Below are 22,385 nucleotides of genomic sequence, written 5' to 3' on the forward strand. Positions count from 1 at the left end.
ATTCCTAATGGTCTTTCAATACGATTATAGCTTCATAAGGATTTGTATAAGCATCCAAAAGATAAACTCAATCTTGCTTAGACAAGGATGGACGTGATTTTTTATATTCTATGGACTTGGACCCGAAGATGTTTTGAATTTTGAAATTCGATCGACTACCTATATACAGTTGGGGCTTTAATACATATTTAATGTACCCTAAATTTATGATCTCTTGTATCTTATTTCTTAGACCAGGAACTTAAACAGATCAGTATTGCCACCTGGAGTTGACCCATTGCCATCGATCTCACTGTTGTCGGATCATTTCAGACCTCTCAATCCAAATGCCAAGCATGGGTAGGGCTGGGTTTTTCTACTTCTATGCCAAACAAGAGTTTTCCTTAAAAATTGCGTTAATGTAGAAATACCCGACCCGACCCGAGATTTATCATGGGTAGGGCCGGGTTTGGGAATCGTGGGTTTTCCGGAAAAAAAACCCGAGTTCTCAGGTAGGGTTGGGTTCTTCAAAACCCAACCTGCCCAACCCGAGTTGCAGCCCTACTAATTGGTTTTGGCAAATCTCAAAAGATTGGGTCGGCTGGACGCGTATGTGAGAGAGAGAGAGAGAGAGAGAGAGACCTTTTGGAGAGTCTTTATAATTGGGACTCTTAGGAAGGAATAGCCACGAATAGCCAAGTACGGAATCTCCAGAAACTTCTTGGAGAACGTTCCATGTTGATGTTCTATGGTGGTAGGATTCTACTCTATAAGACTATAATAAATTCCTAGTTAAAGAGGCAACTGAAAGGTGCTTTATTGGTTTTGGGATCTTTTAGTTCTATGCATATGAGATGGTTACATCATCTCTCTGCAAATATTTTGGAGATTCCATCGAAGGAGATGCCCTTGCTAGTTGGGTTATTTGTATAATGAAACTTGTGTGCATTGTTCTAAACTGTTACTTATGTTATTTTATCGTTCTACCTCATGATACAAGCTTATTTTGAATAAAATATGCATTTATCTTTTATAAATGCTTTACTCGTGTTTTGCGTACTTGATCCAACCTATGCAGATTCCTTATTATGTATTGAGCGCAAAAGCTCATCCCATGTTGTCTATCATTTTTTAGATAATGAGGAGTAGTTAGCAGCTCGCGGGGAATGGAGGTGACAAAGGGCTCGGCTTTGTTAGAGACTATTGTAGCTTGTCAGACAATTAAATTTGCTTAGTTACTTGAAGAACATCATTATTTGTAGCGGTGTGAATCGGGCAAAGTGTGGCCCTGAAGGTATTGGGATTAATTATCTTATGGATTTTCTTATGAATAAATAAATGTTTCCGCTAGTTGCTCTGTATATCTCTGATAACAGGTATTTATAGTTGTTTTGGCCTTGCACGTCCATGTGGCTGTTGTTGGAAATGTAGGCGTGCGGCACTGTCATAGGGACCCCGGTTTGGGGCATGACAATCTCTTTGTCCATGGCTGCTTTCCATTGTGAACTCTGGAGGGCGGATTTAAATGACTTTGGTTTAACGAGCATATCAATGAAAGCAAGTAAACATCGTTAGACGGAAGAGAATCGTGATAGATCCAACTGCCGCCGGAGAGAGAGAGAGAGAGAGAGAGAGAGAGAGAGAGAGAGAGAGAGAGAGAGAGAGAGACGGGGGTGGGGGGGCGTTTATGAATTTGTCCTTGATTCTTAGATTTGGAACGAGTTACCATACGGTGAGAAGAGGTAGTTTCTAGGGAAAAATCCGAGGTGGGGACTTGGGATGCAGGAAGCGAGGGGAGATGGATGATATTTCACCTGTAGGGATGGCATGGCCGTCTGGCAAGATCGTCATTGTAATCGGAGAAAAGGATATTGTTTGCACAATGGGGGAATATCGTGGATGGGGTGAAGAGTAAGGTGAGGCTAGCTGTGGTAGGGATGGCAAGGGCGGTTTGTGGTGATGGTGGTGGTAGTTGTGGTCTTTGCTAGGATGGGGAATCTCAACTCTTTGGTGAGATTAAGGGGCCCTTTGGATATGCGGATTTTAGAATCCAGGTTTAAGTTTGAAAATCAGTGTAAAAGAGGGTCATGATCAAGCTGTAAAAATCAGTGTAAAAGAGGGTTATGATCAAGCTGTTGTATTCTGTCCTGACAGTGTTTCTTGGACTTTAAGTAAGAAATCCAGGTTACAGAAATCTCTCTCCCATCCCGATTTTTAAAACCTGGAAACATGGGACGATCTCCTGCTGTCAGGAAGAAGCCAGAAGGGCAAGAAATAAAAAAATGATGATTAGTCTCTTCTCTCATCTCCCATCTACAATTTTGAGGAAATCTAAGATCCTAAAATCCGCGTATCCAACCCCTAATTGTTAGTGATTGTGGGTTTTTAGGACCACCCAAGCCATGGCAACATGGATTTAAAGATGATAACGTCTCCATGAGATACCTGCAACGTAGAACAATCAATACGGTGCGAATTGATAGGAAAGATGGATTCATAAAAGACAATGTGTTGGGATATGTAAAGTCTCCCAGTTGGAGGATGTAAACGTTGAAACCCTTTCTGCATGTCACTGTAACCTACGAACACACATGGGAAAACATTATTCTATAGGGTATGAATTTGTGTGCATTGTAGTCTCTAAGATATGGATAACATAGATAGCCAAATGGGTGAAGGAAAGTGCAATCAGGATAGGATCCAAAGAGAATTGTGTATGGGGAAACATTATGCAACACAAGAGCGTAGTCAATTTATAAGATCTATGGTGAACGCTTACACCCATAATTTTGCGGGGGCTTTTCTATGAAAAAGAAGGGCAAGGTCCATCTCTGCTATGTATCTATGCTTACTTTTTGACATGCCATTGTGCTATGGTGTGTGTGGACATGAGATATAATGTATAATGCCACAATCCTCAATTTGAGAAATAAATCGGTGGGAATTATACTCTCCGCCCTCATCACTCTGAAATATTTGTAACGATTTTCGAAAAAAAATTCATCACCATTGACTGAAATTTCTTAAAGCAAGAAAGGCCTCAAATTTGCATTTCATTGGATAAAATCAAGTAAACCTGCAGGGCATATTCATTGATAAAACTCACATAAAAGCAATAGCCGTTTACAAAGCTAACTGGAGCTTGACGGATACATCTGAGTGAGAATTTGCATGGATGGAATGGAGTAGAATTCTTCCTTGTTTGCAAATGGTAAACGACATCTCTTCCCAAGTTGGCAGTCCTCGTAGAGATGCTAGACTCTATTGTTCTGAGAAATCGATGGATAGACTTCCTTTTTCAACACTTGAAGAACCTTCAATGAGGGATGCCCCAATCTCAAAATGCCATACTTCTTCTGAAGGAAGAGTGGAAGAGGGCCTTAAAGCAAGATGTGCTTACCATTATTTGAGAAGGAATAGAGACTATGTCCGTTTGCTAGTATCATTCCTGCTTTTTATCATTTATAATAAAGCCAACTTGTGAGAATTCAATTGTATAGTTATGATCATCAGCTAACTGACTAACTGAGAGCAACTAACTGAGAGCACGTTCTTTTGTATACCAAGAACAAGTATAACATTCTTAAGAGGAAGATTGCCACATGTAATCATGTACTAGCTAGAAACCATAGTAGAACCAATGTGGGTAATGGGTAAATCATCCCCATTTCCAACATAAACACGATCCTTTCCATCGTAGGGAGTCAAAGAAGTAAAATTACCTGGAATCTGGATCATTGCAGATGTGAGAAGTTGCACCAGACCACCAGTACAAGGGTACAATGAGAATCATCCGGATATGTGATTGATAGAGTGGCGAGAGAGGTAGGAGCATTAGTTGATTGATAAGCTTGATTAAACCTTTCCCAAAAGTCAATAGCCCGTATGATACCGTTTTGTACAGATTTGGCAAACGTCTAGGTTTAACATAGGACACGGTGTTGGGATTGGATTGCTACTCGAACCACTGTTGTAGTTGTGTGAAGCATTATTTGTCTTTGATCGGTGATTCTGATTTGAGGCGTGATGATTGTGATTCTGACTATTGAATCTACGACGGCTTGTTAGAGTTCTTTCAGTTGAAATTTTGATGAGATTTATTCTAATTTCGTCCTTGGTGAGCGCCGAGTTAGAGGTATCACAGATATATTTCTTTGCCCGTATCTCCTGGCTGATGAGATTTGGAACGAGTTCATCATATGTTGGGCTTCTCCCACTCCTCTTCGAATTGCCTCAAGCTCGTGCACAAGGATGGAGGACACCCGGCCGTAATCGCTACTTTAGGCTGCCCAGCATGGTCTCTTAATATGCATCCATAGTTTGCAAGAGCAGAGGTGACAAAAGATTCATAATTGGGTCCGAGACCATGGAGCACCGGAGATACTTTGTCACTGTCGGGGATAGGTCTGCCAATAGCAGATAGGTAATCTCCAATGGCCTTGAAGCGCTTCTGGTACTCTGCAACAGTTGACATACCTTTTTTGCAAGAAAGCAATTGATACCTTAAGGCCACTTTTGGATTCCCACAAGATTTAGATTTGAATATCTCACATTTGGCAGTTGAGATTTGGATCTGGATCAAATCCTTAAATTTCCAAATCAGCTACAACAGTGAAAAAATATCTGATTTTCAAATCTGTTCTGCAAGACGTTATTTGGAAATCCATACTTGTGGCAAGTACCTTCACCCTCACTTATCCTCGACCTTGCTGCAGTAGCAGCAAGATCTCTCTCTCTCTCTCCCTCTCTCTCTCTCTCTCTCTCTCGTACAACATGCGCATGAAGATGATTGATGTATTTTGTATCCAAAACTCAAATCCAAATACAAAAACATAAGGTATTCAAACGTGGCCTAAAGTGAAATTCACACGCTTTCGTTCAATGCACGTAGGTATCCTCCAAGGACTTCCACACTGCGAATGAGGTAGAGAGTCCGAGAGTTCTCTCTCTCTCTCTCTCTCTCTCTCTCTCTCTCTCTCTCTCTCTCTCTCTCTCTCTTGTACAACATGCGCATCAAGATGATTGATATATTTTGTATCCAAAACTCAAATCCAAATCTAAATACAAAAACATAAGGTATCCAAACGTGGCCTTAAGTGAAATTCACACGCCTTCGTTCAATGCAAGTAGGTATCCTCCAAGGGCATCCACACTGCGAATGAGGAAGAGAGTCTGAGAGTTCCTGCCAGCAATTCTTTTGAGATATTAATTGCAAATCATGACAGTTACTGGTATTATCTGCTCCATATCATAGCCTTGCATATTTGTGAGCCTCATTTTGCAGGCCACGGGTTTGGTTCAAGACATGACACTTCGGGTGGTTTTTTAACGTTTGTTCAAGCTCGCTGTTACAAACCTTAAAGCTAGCCGGGACCGATCTCAGCATCAATCCAGATTTCAGCAGCAACTGTGTGCAACTAATAGTCAAGAGACATCATAAATTTAAATGCATGTCCCCTAAAAATAACAACCTTCATTGATGAGGGTTTTTCATTAATAACGACCTTACGTTGATGTGGGTTTTTCATTATTAACGACCTTATATTGATGAGGCTTCTTCATTAATCGTGACCGAGCACCTGCCCAATAATTCATTGTGCCTTCCTATATGCTTTAAATCCTCCCAGTCTAAAATCTCTTTAGTAGTAGTAGTAGTCCCCACGTCTCTCATGCTCACATACACCAAAATGCTAACCTTTGTATCACATTTCTTCTCCACCCTCGAGGTTAATCAACTCAAACGAGGTCACCATTTTCTTGTAAACAATTTCACCCTCACCTTACTACTAGTCCTCATCCCCACCATCTCCAGCCTTATGTTACATATTATCGGCCTAAGAAACCCTCCCCATTTCAACGTCCTCCAAATTCTCTGCTCATTCTCCCTCATCATAATCACCACCATATACTTCATGTCCAAACCCAAACCCCTTTACCTGGTGGATTTCACATGCTTTAAGCCACCGGTCACATGCGTGCTCCCTTCTCAACATTTGCCGAACACACTAGGCTGTTATACTCCTCTCACCCCGAAAGCTCTAAATTCATGATCCGACTTCTTCAAAGATCGGGCCTCAGCGATGAAACTTGCCTCCCACCTGCGGCCCATTACATTCCCCCAATATCCAATTTGGAGGACGCTAGAGAAGAGGCTGAACTAGTCATTTTCTCCATAATCGATTCTGTCTTAGAGAAAACACGTGTTGATCCTAAAGAAATAGACATTCTCGTGGTCAATTGTAGCCACTTTTGCCCCACCCCTTCTTTATGTGCCATGGTAGTTAATAAGTATAAGATGAGAGATGATGTACAATGTTTTAATCTTTCGGGTATGGGTTGTAGTGCTGGGCTGTTATCTCTCGATCTAGCTAAAGATGTCCTCCAAGTTTATTCAAATTCGTATGCGTTGGTGGTGAGCACGGAGATCATCACCCCACTAATGTACACGGGAACTAACCGGTCGATGTTGGTTTCTAATTGCCTATTCCGTATGGGTGGAGCAGCCATTCTTCTATCCAACAAAAATTCCGATAGAAATCGAGCCAAGTATCATCTTTCTCATTTGGTTCGGACCCATATCGGATCCGAAGACATGGGATACTATAGTATCCATGTGGAAGAAGACAAGCAAGGGAAAGCTGGTGCAAGCCTCTCGAAAGATCTACCGATTGTGGCCGGTAATGTGAAACAACCATTTGCTCCAAAAGCTTAAGCTGTTATTTGGTGTCTTTCAGTCATCTATACTCAAACATTCCCTTTCAAGTTTGGCCCCTCGTTTTTGGGTTAGTCTTACATATGAATTTTTAATATTAAGGAGTTGTTTGGTATTGAACTTTGTGGGGAAATAGCTCTGATACCATGAAGCAACCAACTACTCCAAAAACTTAAGCTGTTAGGCCCTGTTCGTTAGGGGTGCAACTCGGGTCGATTTTTGAGAATTCGGGTTGAGCTTTAACCTTATAATCAGGTTGGGTTCGGGTTGATTCCTATTAATTTTTTAGCAAAAGCTCAACCCGACCCGACCCAAGTTGCACCCCTACTGTTCGTTCGGTTGGGGCCTCACCATCAGTTCTCACCATCTTAAAGGAATAGGGCCTTAGAGTTGGTGTTATTTAATCACTTATACTTCAACACTCCTCACGTTTCGCCTCTCTTTTTCTGGATAGCATTACATGTGAATTTTAATACCAAGGAGTTGTTGGGTTTTGAACCTGGTATACCATGCCAAACAACCAATTACTTCCAAAAGCTTAAGCTGTTAGAGTTGGTGTTATTTAATCATTTATACTTCGACAGGTAAAGCCCTAAAAAATAACATCACCACTTTAGCTCCCCTCGTTCTCCCCACTTCCGAAAAGCTCCTCTACCTCTTCAACCTCATCGTCCGGAAGTATTTCAACAAAAAATGGAAGCCATACACGCCGGACTTCAAACAGACCTTCGAGCATTTCTGCATCCATGCGGGCGGCCGCACCATGATCGATGAAGTTGAGAAGAGTCTACAGCTAATGCCCGACCACGTTGAAGCCTCAAGGATGACCCTTCACCGGTTTGGAAACACGTCGTCTTCCACAATTTGGTACGAGCTCAGTTACAAAGAAGCCAAGGGGATGATGAAGAGAGGAGATCGCGTGTGGCAAATTGGGTTAGGAAGTGGATTCAAGTGTAACAGTGCCATGTGGAAATATAATCGGACCGTTGAAACACCGACAGACGATGCATGGTCCGATTGCATTCACAAGTATCCGATGCATGTTCCGGACGTCAACAACCTATAGTTCTTTAAATGCATGGATATTTACAGTCCCGAATGCTCGTTGGGTTAATAGATTTCACTTCCTTTCTCTGTATCAAATAAATATAATTTTGTTTGAATTTGGTTTCCACTTTATCAAAAACTCTACTTTGAAACACTGGAAGTTGTTTCGGTGAACGTATTGTGTAGGGAGAAGGAAATATGTATCGTTTATTACGCACCGGTGATGAAAGCCTAATGGAATGAAGTTTGTTTAGGTATACTTAAAATTACATAAACTCCAATGATATTGGCACCGCCATGTTTTGATAACTGCACTAGATCATCTTGTTTTTTAATTTAGAGGCTGTTAGCAAAACGGGATCTGAAAAAATGCACGATGTCATCTATCGTGACAAGTGTACAGAAAACCAAAAAGAGGGCCGTATCTCCACAAATACACTAAAACACATGAAAATAGCCCTGTTTTAGAAGTGCTTTCCTTTAGGCCGCGTTTGGATGACAGGAATTTGCTGGAAAAGTTTAGAAAGGAAGAGATTTAAAAAATTTCATACTTTTTTTTTTCGCACGTGAAAAGAGACAACTTGGACCAACACTATTCAATTTTTACTTAGATGGAACTTCAATTTATGATAATATATATCTAAAGTAATTATATCAATTCCCTCTAAATTTTAGAAGAAATTTTATATCACTCCACCCAGCCTCAACGATCCTTCCGACCTTAGCTTTAATACCACTTGCCAAGAAGAAACACCACCCCCGCACCCACTCCCCCCCCCCACCCCCCACTCACACATCTCTCTCTCTCGCTCTCTTCCCTCGAGGTAGCCACACCCCAAGCCTCATGCCACACCCTTGCCTCTGCACAATGATCGTGTGACAAGGAGGGCTATACCTAGGTTTTTCCGAAAACCTAAAATCACAATTTTCCCAAAACCTAAAATCGGGTGCAGTCTTCCTAGCAGCTCTCTATCAAAAGAATGTTTTCAACTAATATTGGTCGGTGACTATAAATTTTAGCTACTGATATTCGCAATACCATGTTTTAATAATTGCACAAACTCAATTTGTTTTCTCTTTCTTAATTGGCTTAGAGAGCATTTTGGGAACAGTAACAACCCTTGACAGTTGTTCAAACAAGAAAAGACAAGCTGATTTTGTTCAATTATATGATAGTGCCAAGATCAGTAGCCTAAAATTTAGTCTTGAAAATACAAAATAGGACGGATACATGTCACTATCATATTTTGATTATGACACAAATCTTCGTTTCACACTTTTTTAACTAACTGCAAAAGCTGTCACAATAGCCAAAAAAAATCAGAGAAACACATCAGAACAGTGTAATACAAAGTGTTTAGTGCCTATTATCAAAATATAGTAGCACGGATATCAGACCATTTTGAAAAACAAGTGACTGATTGGACAATCATAATGAGGCTGTTCGCCATCTGCTTAGAAATCCCTGGGATGGACTATCCTGCTTTGATTAGTTTATCTTCAGATTATATCGATAGGAACAGATGATAGCAAGTCTATCCAGGGACAAAATAAACACTAGCTTGCCATCAACACGATGAAAGCCCAAGTAGAACAAGACACTCACTGATTTTTTCCTCGATCTACTCATTTGTTATCCTAAAAATGAAATGAGCAAGTTTCCCAAACTTTCTATATGCCAAATATGTAATACTATCGTTTCATGCGCCAAACAAATTGATATCGATTGCCATACCGCACAAGAGCGACTACAGCCATTTAGCAACTTATCTAAATCACCAAGCCATTTGGTAACTTTCCCTAAATAAGAAGGATACCCGCTTCCTTGAAACTTAATTGTAATAAAAAAGACATTCAATGCTGCTATAACTTTGTAAGGAATTGGATAAGAATCCAAGAGATAAAAGCAATCTTACTTAGGCCCTCTTCATCTAAGATTATGACAACAGATGCTGAGTTCCAAATTGATTATTGGACTCAAATTTAAACGTAATTTTGAGTCCAATAATCGGTTTGACAGTCACAATCGGTCGTCATAATCTTATACAAGCAGGGCCTTTGACAAAGATTGATGTGATTTTCTATATGCTTATAACTTTGTAATTAAGGATTTGGAAAAGAATCCAAAAGATAAAGGAAATTCGGCTACCTGTATGCAATTTGGGCTCTACCTCTATTATTTAATGCTCCGTAAATTTGAAATGTCATATATTTTATTCCTTAGACTAGGAACTAGTATTGTTTCACCAATGAAAATTCAAACTCTCTTAATTCTTATACTTAATACATCAACCCAGTTTTATAAGATATAGGAGAGTACCTTCTTAGGGAATGTTGTTTAACTACATACATGTGAATAATAATGATATTTAAAGTGCATTATAGGTATATCGAAAACGTTCTTCAGTCTCTTCTGTAAAATTCGTTGTGGCAGTTACAACAATCATGGATGGAGTCGACATAAGATGGGAACCAAAGGTAAAACTAAAAAGGATAGGATCGGAACCTTAACATAATTAAGTACGAAAGATAGAAAAAAGCTATGGTACCATACCATAGCTTGGATCAACTGGATGGAGTCGACAATTAGCTGCCATTGCCAAGACATCCAACATCGGTGGCATGTCAGTGGGACCATCACCCATGGCAAATTCAGCCAAGGCAACAACTCTAGACTCCCGCCCTGTAGTGGTACTGGGCAATAAGAGTAAATGAGTATTTTTTTGTCAGATAGAATGGTATACACCTGGTGCACCAGAAATGTGGAGAGAGCTAGGACATAGTACTAGACGAGGGAAATGTTAGATAGGGAGGATGGACAACAGGGGTGGACATGGTTCCGGTTCAACCCGAAGAACCGAACCAAACCGGCCAATTCGGTTCGGTTCGGTTCTAGGATTTGGTGATTCGGTTCCGGTTCTGGGTTCTTGGAACCGTGAGAATGCGGTTCGGTTCTAGGTTTGGGATCCTGACCTGAGTAGGATCATATCTCGTCCCCTCTCCCCCAATACGATTCCATGAGAAAAAAATGCTTTAGACTTTACACTTACTGCTTGAGGATAAATTCACTCCCCTTTAATGTTTTGCTTTGCCTTTTAAACTTTTAATTGTAAATTATGAAAAATGAATAAAATCTCAATCATTATGTGGAAATAAATTATATAATAAAGATTGGGTAAACTCAGAACCGAACCGAACCGATCAAGTTTGGTTCTAGTTCCAAAGATATATGGTTCGGTTCTGGTTCCAAATTCTAGGAACCGATTGCATATGGTTCGGTTTTGGGTATACCCCGGAACCGAACCGAACCATGTCCACCCCTAATGGACAACACATGATTAATACTTTCCAATAGCCACCAACAATATTTTTTTGAAATAGAATAGCCACGAACAATATTAATTATTAGAGCCCCAAATGTACTCTATTTAGTAATTAATACTCCAATTTGAATATATATTTATATTAAAATATTGTGAAAAGTCATGTTTACCCTCCTTAATTTCTCGTATATACGCATTTGGGTCATCGTTGGTTAAGCATATTTATTGCCAACAAACACTTGAAAAGAGAAAGATTCAAGGGATAAATTAAAAGAAACCAAAACCAAAAGAGAGTGTATATTTATTCATCAGCGGCTACATTTTATTTTGCACATGCATACTGAATACAAAAAGCCATCGTTGGTTAAGTACTAGAGAACAAAGAACTAAAAACCCCAAAGGGTTGTGTGAGACACTAATAAGGTCTTAAATGGGAATTGCTTTGGTAACAGAAGGATATAACAACAGTAGCGGGATGGGCCATGATCCGACGACCTTTCTTGTGGCGAAAGATGTAAACAACGGCTCCGATTGGCCATTCCATGACCGCGGCCACGGCAAAGGCCACGAAACCAAGGGTTGGACCCACCACCTTGCACCGGCATGGATTGCTAGTCGTACCACATTGCACGCATATTGGAACTCCGATTCCGACCCCCATGTTTTCCGAGAATGCAACAGTTGAAGAAAACAGATTATAATTTTTTTTTTTGTGGTTTCCCTTGTTTTTTCGTGGTTGGAATCCTCCCCTTTTTATAGGCATGGGTGTCGAGTTTGGATTGGACAGGACACCGTGTAATAGAAGGTGGAGTTGATCATGCTACGTGTTAGATTATAATTGCGTCTAAGAAGAGAGACAAGGTTCAAGTCCCGAAGACATTGGCTTTTTTGGTACAAAAATTACTGCTCATGACAAGTGTCTAAGTACCCTCTAATAGCAGGGGGTGTGGAAATATCAAATCCATGGATACTTTTTATTTTAAAAAGGATTTCATATTTCCACAACCCTTGCTATTACACTATTAGCAAGGAGGAACTTCCCCAGACAGTTTTGTTAATTTCAGAGGTTTTTTTTAAAATAGGGGTAAGCTCGTATGCTCCAGTATTTTTCAAAAAGTACTGTACGGCCAATACAATAGGATGAATCAAGCCGCAGGCCACGGCATTAATAGTCTTTGTCCAAAAAATCATTTTCGGAGGATGATCCCAACCATCCTATCTCTATAAGTTAATATTCAGTCTCTCTATAGATCGGATGGTTGGGATCATCCTGCGGAAATGATTTTTGGGGCACAACCTAATTTACGTTGTGGTCCATCAAATGGACGTCGTGGATCATTCTATGGTGTGGGCCGTACAGAACTTTTCAAAAAATACTGGACCATACACGCTGACACCATATAAAATCTAATAGTCTCAATGCTTTGGCTTTTTTATCTAAAGGCATTGTGCTTAAGAGGACTATCAATTCAGTGATCTTACGGGTAGCCCGGCTGCATTGAGTAACTTCCTCCATTATTTTCTGACTTTGCTTTGGTTAAGTAAAAAAGACAAGAAGAAACATTATGGAGAGGCGAGTTGTTGAAAAGTATGACGGGTGTGAATGTTGGGCCGTGTTTATTTAAGGTGGATATTTTCTGAGTAAAGCCCATATTCAAAGTGTTAAGCCAAGTCTCGCACACTAGAGGTCCAGCCTCAGACGTGATTGAGGCTCCAGCTCAATGTGAAGCCTTTGTTCTTAATTCAACCCCAGCTTACCTATCAAAAAACGCCTAAATTCAGTTTAGGGTCAACAGAATTTATTTTTGCTTGGATTTTGTTAGTAATTTGCAGGTATCATTTGTGGGAAGACAAAGACAATAACTAAGTAATCTCCTCATTGTTTGAAACTCTACATGCAACCAAACAGGGCAGAGTATTACTGTGGCAGAGAACTCCTACAAAACCGAGTATATTGTGGGACTAGAAAGACACATAAGTACTCAAATCGCAGCTCATTGGGGCCCTCAAATAAACCCAAGTAGACAAGCTTATGCATAATCTATTGCATCTATACATTATTAACGGATTTGGCAGGGATCATCGCATAAGCCATCTCAAGGATCGGCTGTTGCATGAGGGAGCAGCCACATAGACTCACTTTTAAACAGATTTTGTCTTATTCCTTTAATTCACCTGAGGTGGCTGCTCCTTCATGCACAGCCGGTCCTCAAAATGCCTTCTGCGATGGTCCCTAGCAAATCCCTATTAATAAAGTACATAATGTGAAAGATAATAGACACTACCATCACTCCTCTTTCATGACACACATAAAACTTTCCAGTTTACAGCTAAGCATCACCAAATTGCACAGGTTTGATTTAATTTTTGGTGAGTTCCCTTTCTATTTCCTCCTCCTCCAACCCCCTGTTCGGGATGTAATGAACTATCCATCGAGAGGCCCAACACATGGATGACTCAGTGGCTTCCGCCACTGAGAGCTCCAAAGGTGACGGTCAGTGGCCGAATCCACCAAGAGCCCTGAAGACTATGGTCAGTTGATTGTAGGATGGAGATGGTGATTGGTGGGCGACCGCATTAGCAATACTGCTTTAAATTAGCGGGAGTTATAGAAAGTACTTTTTTTTTTTTTGAAAGACGTTATATGTGATTGATATGCTAAATTGTGTATTCAGAATCAAAATTGGGATCACGGATTCCAACGAGGCGGAAATTAGAGCGGCGCATCAAAGATTAAGGTTGTTGATAGATCACAACATTCTTGATAAGGTTGATAGTGGAAGGCGATTCATCAAGCGTGATAAGTTGGTTGAAGGGAAGCAAGTGAGATTTGCAAGATGTATCGATGAGATCTCAGATTGGGTGGAGGGATCGTCATTCCTATTTCATTATGTGAGAAGGTTGGCCAATAGCGTGGCTGATTGGTAGCAAGGGATGGTGCTTCTAGGGCGGAGTTGGAAGTCTTTGATTTCCCCCTCTTAATGTATATTTCGCTTTTGTTTATTTCTTTTCTCTTGTTTCTTGTGGTTCAGTATTGTTTTGATCATCTCGATCGATGGGGTCTTCCTTATCTATCTTTAATTTAATTCACCGCCATTAAAAAAAAAGTATTTGGAATGAAAAATGTGCAAGAGGATTTTAGGCATTTAATATTCATTGATGTTGTTTTCCTCTTAATAAAGCTTATTGATTGAAAAACTTCACGGCTCCTATCAGTTGCTTCTCCTCAAAAAGTGTTGGATATGGTGTCCCAAAAGTGAGAAATAGGAAAGGAAAAGTATAGCAAATGCAAAAATGAAAAGAAAAATCTACATATGGGCGTTTGTAGCTAACCAGGGAGAATAAACCTAAATTGAATTGTAGCATTAAGTGCATAGCTAATGGACCATGAACATCATGTGGAGCACACATGTGACAAACTATACACCTAATATGGGGTCCACATATAGTAGACCTACCTCCGCTTTTCTTCCCCGGTCACCCCTTTTAATGAAAAGAGTAGTCATAAACACACTAAAGGCGGTGGCTTGCACTGGGGGGATGAATGAGAGAATGGAGTAGGGAAGGTTAATTTTGGATGGTAAAAGAAGAAAAAGGAAATGCCATGAGTGCTTTTTTTATTAGTGTTTGTAGCTTCACCCCAAAGTTTCTTAAATTATTAGGTACCTACTCTTCTGATAAGAGTGATGACACGGTAGGACTAGCAACACGTCAGGAGTATTCCACTTTATTGCGAGTGGGGCGTGCATTGTCATGGTGCCCGATTATTTTTTTGTTACCTTGTGCAAATATCCACAAGAAGTTAAGAAGAATGGTCCAGTAGCTTACATAATATCGTGAAGTCATCGCCCATTATAGATACAGACCACTTAGTGGCCCCCACACCCACATAAGTAACTGGTGTATTCCACTTTCTGATCAACATCAATCATGATTTGACGGTCTAGATATTCCTATACATGATAGATAGTCCAGTGTATATCAACTACAAATGCCAGATCATTACTCTTTAGTAGGTGTTAAAGACCTAGGGTTGGAGCAGTTGGGAATTCTATATAAGGGCAATGGTATTTTTTCGAGTGAGGGCCTAAAAATGAGATATACAAGCATCTGATTAGGAAATTGACTCGGAGCAAGAGATAGAAGATGCTTAGAGGGTAGGGCGGTGGAGTAAAGTTTTTTTCCTCCATCACTCATCAATACAAGTGGATTCCTAGTGCGACTCTTAACCTCTTGTCCTTTTCTCATTTTTTCAGTCCAAGAAAAGCTGGTCCAGGGTCTCTATCCATTTGATAGTTAGTGTCCCTGGCTCCACCAAAAACATTAGCAGATGGCAAAAATACCCATCTCATAGCAGGTAAGTCCCTCATGATCCGGTGTATATTCATATAGCAAGGTTCTCCACCATTTGAATTGTCGTCGCATCCCTAGTTATGGGTCCTTACGTATGATTTTGTTGTGAAAAACCTCAAATAGCAGTATGTGACTTTAATGGTAAAGTAAAACAAAGGAATAAATACAAGCAATCACACGAAGACACAAGGATTTGTGTGGTTCGGCAAAAGCCTATTCCACAGCAGAGGCGACGAGAAAATCCACTATAAGATTCAGAGATTACAAGAGAAGATTGGTCTATCTCTCACCAAACCCATTAGAAACCCTAGCACACCCTTTTCCCCTTTCTTTAGAGCTCTCAACCCTCTTTGCAAGACTTGCACATAAAATAAGCCCTAAAAGCCCCTTTTATATAAAGCGGGCTTTAAGTTAATCTTATCGGGCCGAAAAACACATAAAACGGGCTGGGCCAAGCGAATAAACGGGCCTAATCCGGGTCACACACAATATTTCGGACCGTAAATGGGTTTGAATTCAAGACACCCAACTCAACAAATTTTTGCATGGTCAACACGAAATTTATGCTGTCCAGGATTTTAATGGTCATGTAAGAATACACAGACCTCGTGAGAGATCTGACCATTGGAATTTTTGGATGATAGGTTAGAGTTGGGTTAGATTTGTATTTCTATCCTTAATCACCTCCCAATTTTAAACTAATCTCTTTCTATGTTTATCCCACTGAGTGCTTTCCACTAACCATGAGTCATTTACATTTAGTACTAACTTCTAAGTCCTAACAAGTGTTTATATAGAACACTCAGGCTCTGTTCGTTTTGACATTCTGCTCAAATAAGGAAGAATAAGAATCAATCGCTTTGAAAAGGCAGACTGATGAGATCCACACATTTACAACATCACATGCTCATCCCTTTCTAGACAAAAGAAACCCAAGATAAAGAACAATCGAAACACGCCACCTTTTATTTTTGCCATCAAAACAAAATAACAAAAGGCAAGACCCTTTCCTTTTCAACTTCTATGCACCATCAAACGTTAGAAAGACACACCACGCCTCTTCTTTTCCAATCCTCCTCCATTTACTCTCACTCGGATCCACATAATCAAACATCAAATAAGAAGATAAAAATTTCTCCATAGCCTTCCCACGAGAGGGAGAGGATTCATCTAGCATCATCCGTGTGTTGCGGGTTGAGTTATTTGTGGCATGGTTTATTTTCCCGGCATATATACAGACGCGTTTGTGGGTTATTTGATTCTTTGATTCACACAGAGACAGAAAGGCCTTGCTTCCCAACAATCGGAAAATGTCACGGACAAATCACTACCTTTCTCCAAAACTAGTACTGATTACTCTGGTTATTGTCATGGCGGTGACCGCGATCGACTCCCTGACTTCGGAAACCATCCATGAAAGTAAAAAACATCAGCATCGGCCACCACCTCCACCTAATAACCCTGCATCATCGAACTGCCCACCGCCACCTTCGCGGCCTCCACCAGCCTACCTTTATATGACAGGCCCACCGGGGAACCTTTACCCGGTCGACCCAAATAGTTTTCCCTCTAGTGCTTATCGGGATTTCGTCGGAGCAATGCCAATTTTAATTGGGTGTGGCTTTTTATGTTTTTGGGCATCTTGGACATTGTAAATGGCCGTCTGAGAGGCCATGAAGCCTTGACCACTTCTTGCTTTTCTCAATTGTATGAAGAAATAACAATTCTTATATACATATCACCTTTCATGTTTTATTTTACATTATAATTCATCTGGGCCAAAAGTAGATGCGTCTTTCGAAACTACTCCTAGAAGATAGAGCTTCCTCTGCTGCTTGTTAGGAGTGAACATGTGAATATTTTTTCCTATATACTCTATGCATGCATGGTAGTTTTTTCTCAGAAACAATAATTGCAGGGAAATTGGATGAATTATAGGTCAATTTCACGGGTTTGATGATCCAAACCATTCATCAACTGGACCAATTTTTTTAGGGGTAAATTTGGGCTCCCAAAGACCCTGATTGCCACATGGGATAGAAGAAGTGGAACCTCGGTAGGCTCCCAAATCCTCGGCCAACGCCGCAAATCAAGTCTACATGGCATCCACCTCTGCCACCTAATCCGCCACCGCAACTGAAGCTTCTGGGACAGTACAGTGTCAGGAACAATTATGCCATCGTCATGTAGCCCGTGCAGCATCAGAGCCAATCATGCCTTTTTTGCAGAAAAAAAACTTGGCTACGCAGGAACCTCCTGCGCAAGGCATTAAAATACACTAAAAGCAGGGGATGTGGCAAATATCAATTCATCATTTTACATTTTTCACACCCCATGTTTGATATTTCTACACCCTATGTTTCCTCTTTATTTTAGGGCGTTGCGCAGGAACCTCCTGCACCTCCTGCGCAACGTTGCGCAGTCAAGTTTTGTTCCTTTTTGCATGCCATGCCCGAATAACCCGGCAGCACCGGTACAAGCACCAATTAATGCCAGCGATTGCCATGGTGACTACGCCATCTTCGGCCACGAAGTACGGAACCTCTAATATAAAAGGCCAACCCTCATATAATTAAAGAGGGACTTCGGATCGGATTTCTGAATTCGACTCCAGTCCATTAATCCATGTACGAGAGAACCAACACTCAGACCCCAAGCATTTGGCACTTAGCTCTATCTGCTGCCTCTAATATCTTTGAATGTCGAAGGGTTTCTCAGGGGTAACGACATCAGGCATTCCTAAGTATAACCTTCTGCAAATCACCCCGCCGACCGCTTCTCTTCTCCAACTAGAATCAGGAAGGGCCCTTTGATCGACCGAGCCGGATTCGAGTATCAACACACTCTAATGAATAGGTCACATAGCACAAAAACTCCTCAATTTCTTTCTCGTGTTAGAGTCAACATGACTCATTCTAGTTGAGTTAAATCACTGGGGCAACCATGGAATAGGTTCTCATAATAATAGGTTAAAAATTTGACTCAAATAATCAGTTTTGGGCTCACAATAGGTTCTCATAATCCAAAACAATCATGGCTTAAAAGTTATCAAAATTTAGTGAATGTTTGTATGTATGGAAAACAATTTCCATGAAAATGAATTTTCCAATGTTTGGTTTAACTCATTTCCATGAATTTGGTTCCCATGATCAGAAATCTTTCTCTCTGTTCAACGAAAACATAAAATCTACTTAATTAGGCGTAGGAATTATACTATCCATGGAATATTTTTGTCGTCATAAATATTATTTTCCATAATTTCTTTACCTTATATCCCAAGACTCCCTTGGGCTTAATAAAACGGTGTTATTAAATGTGGGAAATCTTTTTCAAATGGCAAAATTATCACCGTGATTGAAAGCAAACAATAGGTAATGTTTATTGATCGAACGATTAGGATTGTTTAATGGGTGGGTCCTGCCTCTAATTTATGTTATTTTGAACATTTAACATAACAACATTCAATCCTTCCCCCTAACTTTGATACAAAAAGGAAAGCCCAAAGTCTACTTTGGTCTTCTTCCCCCTACTTGCTTTTTAAGTGTCCTTCCTTCCCTTCCTCATGAAGTCACCACTCCTCTTGAAACTTCTCCCACCGGTTAAAGACTCTGCATGAACTAGGGACAGGTGTGGGTCCGGTATTACACCACCCAATCACCGTGGGCCCAGCCTCTAATTTAAGTTATTTTCAACCTTTATCATTCATTTATTCCACCTATCTTTGACACAAAACTTCCTCCTCCCCTATCTCCATCTTCTTCACCCCATTTCACAACAAAATGGCCACCACACTCTATCAAATGATCTATACCCTTTGCATGCTAACCATGATCATGAAATTTCCGGCAACCGCGATGCTGGAGACAAGGAATTCAGATCAAACATATGGTTCGCCTCCGTCTCCGGCAGAATGCGCATACCCTTGTCTACCACCACCCACATCAACCACAAATTTCGCACCCCCACCGCCTTCGAATCCCGTATCTTATTACCCACCTTATAGTCCCGGCACCGGAAATAATTACCCTCCACCATATTTCCCATACCCTCCACCATACTTTAATAATCCTGTCCCTCCCCCTCCTACCAAAATTTTACCTTATTTTCCTTATTATTACAGGAATCCTTCGCCCCCGGCGTTGCTTTCTTCTACAACCGGTGCTACCGGAGCTTTGTTCATGGTTTTGTTAGCCATTTTTCTAAGTTAGTGAGCTTAAGTTTTTCCTGTTTTTCAGATGTAGCAAATAATGAGTCTGCATTAATTTTAAATGGGAGTTGTATGGGATGCTTTGTTTTTTTCCCCCCTTTTGGAAGCAGATGATATGAAGCTGCAAGTGAACAAAGGGTTAGCATTGGATGAAATGAAAGAAAGGAAGGACGTTTATGGTAAATGGCTTTTTTTTTTTTTTTTTTTGATGATTATGCTGGGGTTAGGCAGGACCCCTACCAGATATCATTGATAAAATAAAGAAAATTACAATTGGCTTTTTCATATCTTGATTAACTGAGTAGGATTAAATTATATATAATCACTACTTACTTTTTTATACATTGTAATGATTGGATGTTGATAAGATTAAAGTTTATCCCTTGCTTCAACTTTTGTTTTCCTAACTGATTGTCACATAAGCACTATGTGGTTGGTCTTTCATTAATCCAAGTTAATTGATTTTTGCCAATTATTCCTTGCTTTACAAAATTATTAGTCCTTTAATATTTGCCAAAAGGTATTGCTTTTAGAAAAAAATTGCTAAAACATTCCCAAAACCAACTTGTGTTACTTTTTCAAATGACTAAAGTACCTTCTCTCTCAACGTGTACGTTGGGCCCAACTGAATTGTTTTCAGGAAGTAAACTATTCGGCCCCTTCTCTTCCTCGGGCCACCCTCTCTAGGGTATTTAAAACCATGGTTTAAAATTTCTACCGAAATCCGAAATTTCGGATACCGGTGGGGACCGAAACCGAAAATTTCCAAAATAATTTCGGTCCTAAATTTCGGTTTAAAGACATTATTTATTAAAAAAAAAAAAGTGTTACAAAATTTTGTCCGAAATTTGGAACCAAATTACCAAATTTCGGACCGAAATTTCGGTTTTTGGTGGGGTCCAAAACAGTTACCGAAACCGAAATTTTAAACCTTGTTTAAAACTACTCCTTTTACACTAAAAGAGGGTGGCCAATAAAGAAAAGAGGGCAGATATATCATTTCTTGTTTATATCATTGAACAAAGTAGGCCCACCATTTTTTAAAATAAAATATGTACACCAATGCCCACATCAAATAATAATATTTTTTGAAAGGACCAATTACCAATGGGGGACAAACATTAGGCAAAATTATCAACAGGACCCATGCTTTTCAAAAATTATCAACGGGGGACAAAAGAGGTCTTGTCAATAAAAGCTGGACGAAAATTCCCTTTAGCATATACAACACGTTTTGACTTGGAAGGGGGTTTTCAAGTCTCTAGGATTGGGGTTATCAGGTATCAAAATGGGGTTACCAATTTCAGAATGGGCTTATCAAGTCTCTGAAAATTGGCCGAGGGTACTAGAGTTTTGGAAGGGGGTTTTCAAGTATTTAGGATTGGGGTTATCTAGTATCAAAATGGGGTTACCAATTTACGAATGGGCTTATCAAGTCCCTTAAAATTGCCCAAGGGTACTGGAGTTTTGGAAGAGGGTTTCAAGTCTCTAGGGTTGGGGTTATCCAGTATCAAAATGGGGTTACCAAATTCCGAATGGGCTTATCAAGTCTCTTATGAACACATTTTTTCTTCATGTTTTTTTGCACTCGTTCATTTTCACGTTTTTTTTCTTTCTACCGTACGATTCATCTTCCTCATCCTCCATTGAAAGGGAGAAGGAGAAATGCAAAACCCTAAAACAAATGAAAAACAAAACCTAGATATTGAAATATAGATGGGAATGAACTCACGTTTCAAAATTTTGAGTTTTCCCACCTCCAATGGTGGCTAAATGATGAAGAAGATGACTGGTAGATCCAGCAATATCGCGTGAGTGAAGAAGGGCAATGCCACTTGTAAAGCTATTTCGTCGAGTGCGCGATCATGACAGGACTCGAGGGGAAAAGTGGAAAAGCAAAACGTGTTGCTTAAGAAAAGGGCATTTTCGTCCAGCTTTTAATGACAAGACATATTTTGTCCCCCGTTGATAATTTCTGAAAAGCATGGGTCCTGTTGATAATTTCACCTAATTTTTGTCCCCCATTGGTAATTGATCCTTTTTGAAAAAATCATTTAGGCCTGCTTTGTTCAAAGATCCAAGCCATCCAGTTGTTGGGACCCAACATTAATAGGCCTTGCCCCAAAAATCATCTCCATCGGATGATCCCAAGTCTTTGATACGGAGAATTATATATGGCGTCAAACTTGACCGTTAATTACTCTTTTCTACTCTTTTCTCATAAAATTCACTTCATTTGACATTTTTCACTCGTTTCCAATCTCTTGATATCATATTTTTTCGTTGGAAATCTATACAAACGATAAGGGATTTCAGATAATCCAGATCATAAATTTAACTAATCTTCGGGTGAATCTCCTCACTTCCCTATTAAGATCAAATATCCACAAAATCCACCACCACTAGAAAAATCAAAGCATCCGAGGTCCATATTCCAAGCAGCTGGAATTATACATACATAATACCGGAGCAATCCGAATTAGCTAGGGGTGCAACTCGGGTTGGGTTGGATCGGGTTGAGGCCAACCCTAACACAACCCGAGATAGCATTCCCCCAACCCAACCCGGGCCTCGGGTTGAGGATGGTCAACCCTAACCCAACCCGCCTACAAATTTCGCAACCCTAACCCAACCCATCTAACCAAAATCAGGTCGGGTTGAATCGGGTTGGTTCGGGTTCACCTTGGGCCAAATAGAAAAATACAATAACCCATAGAAAATCAAGATAAAATTAGAGGAAGGAGGTCGGGTTCGGGTCGGGTTG

General features: G+C 40.2%; 2 long non-coding RNA genes and 2 pseudogenes across 2 annotated transcripts; 3 read left to right on the forward strand and 1 right to left on the reverse strand.

The window, feature by feature from the left end:
* Positions 1 to 5,666: 5,666 nt before the first annotated feature.
* Positions 5,667 to 7,757, forward strand: LOC143846314 (3-ketoacyl-CoA synthase 5-like; annotated as a pseudogene).
* Positions 7,758 to 11,328: 3,571 nt separating this feature from the next.
* Positions 11,329 to 11,769, reverse strand: LOC143847404 (uncharacterized; annotated as a pseudogene).
* Positions 11,770 to 12,919: 1,150 nt separating this feature from the next.
* LOC143846318 (uncharacterized) lies at positions 12,920 to 14,217 on the forward strand. Its single transcript, XR_013234745.1, has 2 exons — positions 12,920 to 13,431; positions 13,737 to 14,217. It is a non-coding gene; the product is annotated as an uncharacterized LOC143846318 (long non-coding RNA).
* Positions 14,218 to 15,112: 895 nt separating this feature from the next.
* LOC143892759 (uncharacterized) lies at positions 15,113 to 19,901 on the forward strand. Its single transcript, XR_013255602.1, has 2 exons — positions 15,113 to 15,418; positions 17,353 to 19,901. It is a non-coding gene; the product is annotated as an uncharacterized LOC143892759 (long non-coding RNA).
* The last annotated feature ends 2,484 nt before the right edge of the window (positions 19,902 to 22,385 follow it).

This window comes from Tasmannia lanceolata, unplaced genomic scaffold, assembly GCF_043159265.1.
Source record: "Tasmannia lanceolata isolate RefF3 unplaced genomic scaffold, GAP_Taslan_0.1 ptg000015l, whole genome shotgun sequence".
Lineage (NCBI taxonomy): Eukaryota > Viridiplantae > Streptophyta > Magnoliopsida > Canellales > Winteraceae > Tasmannia > Tasmannia lanceolata.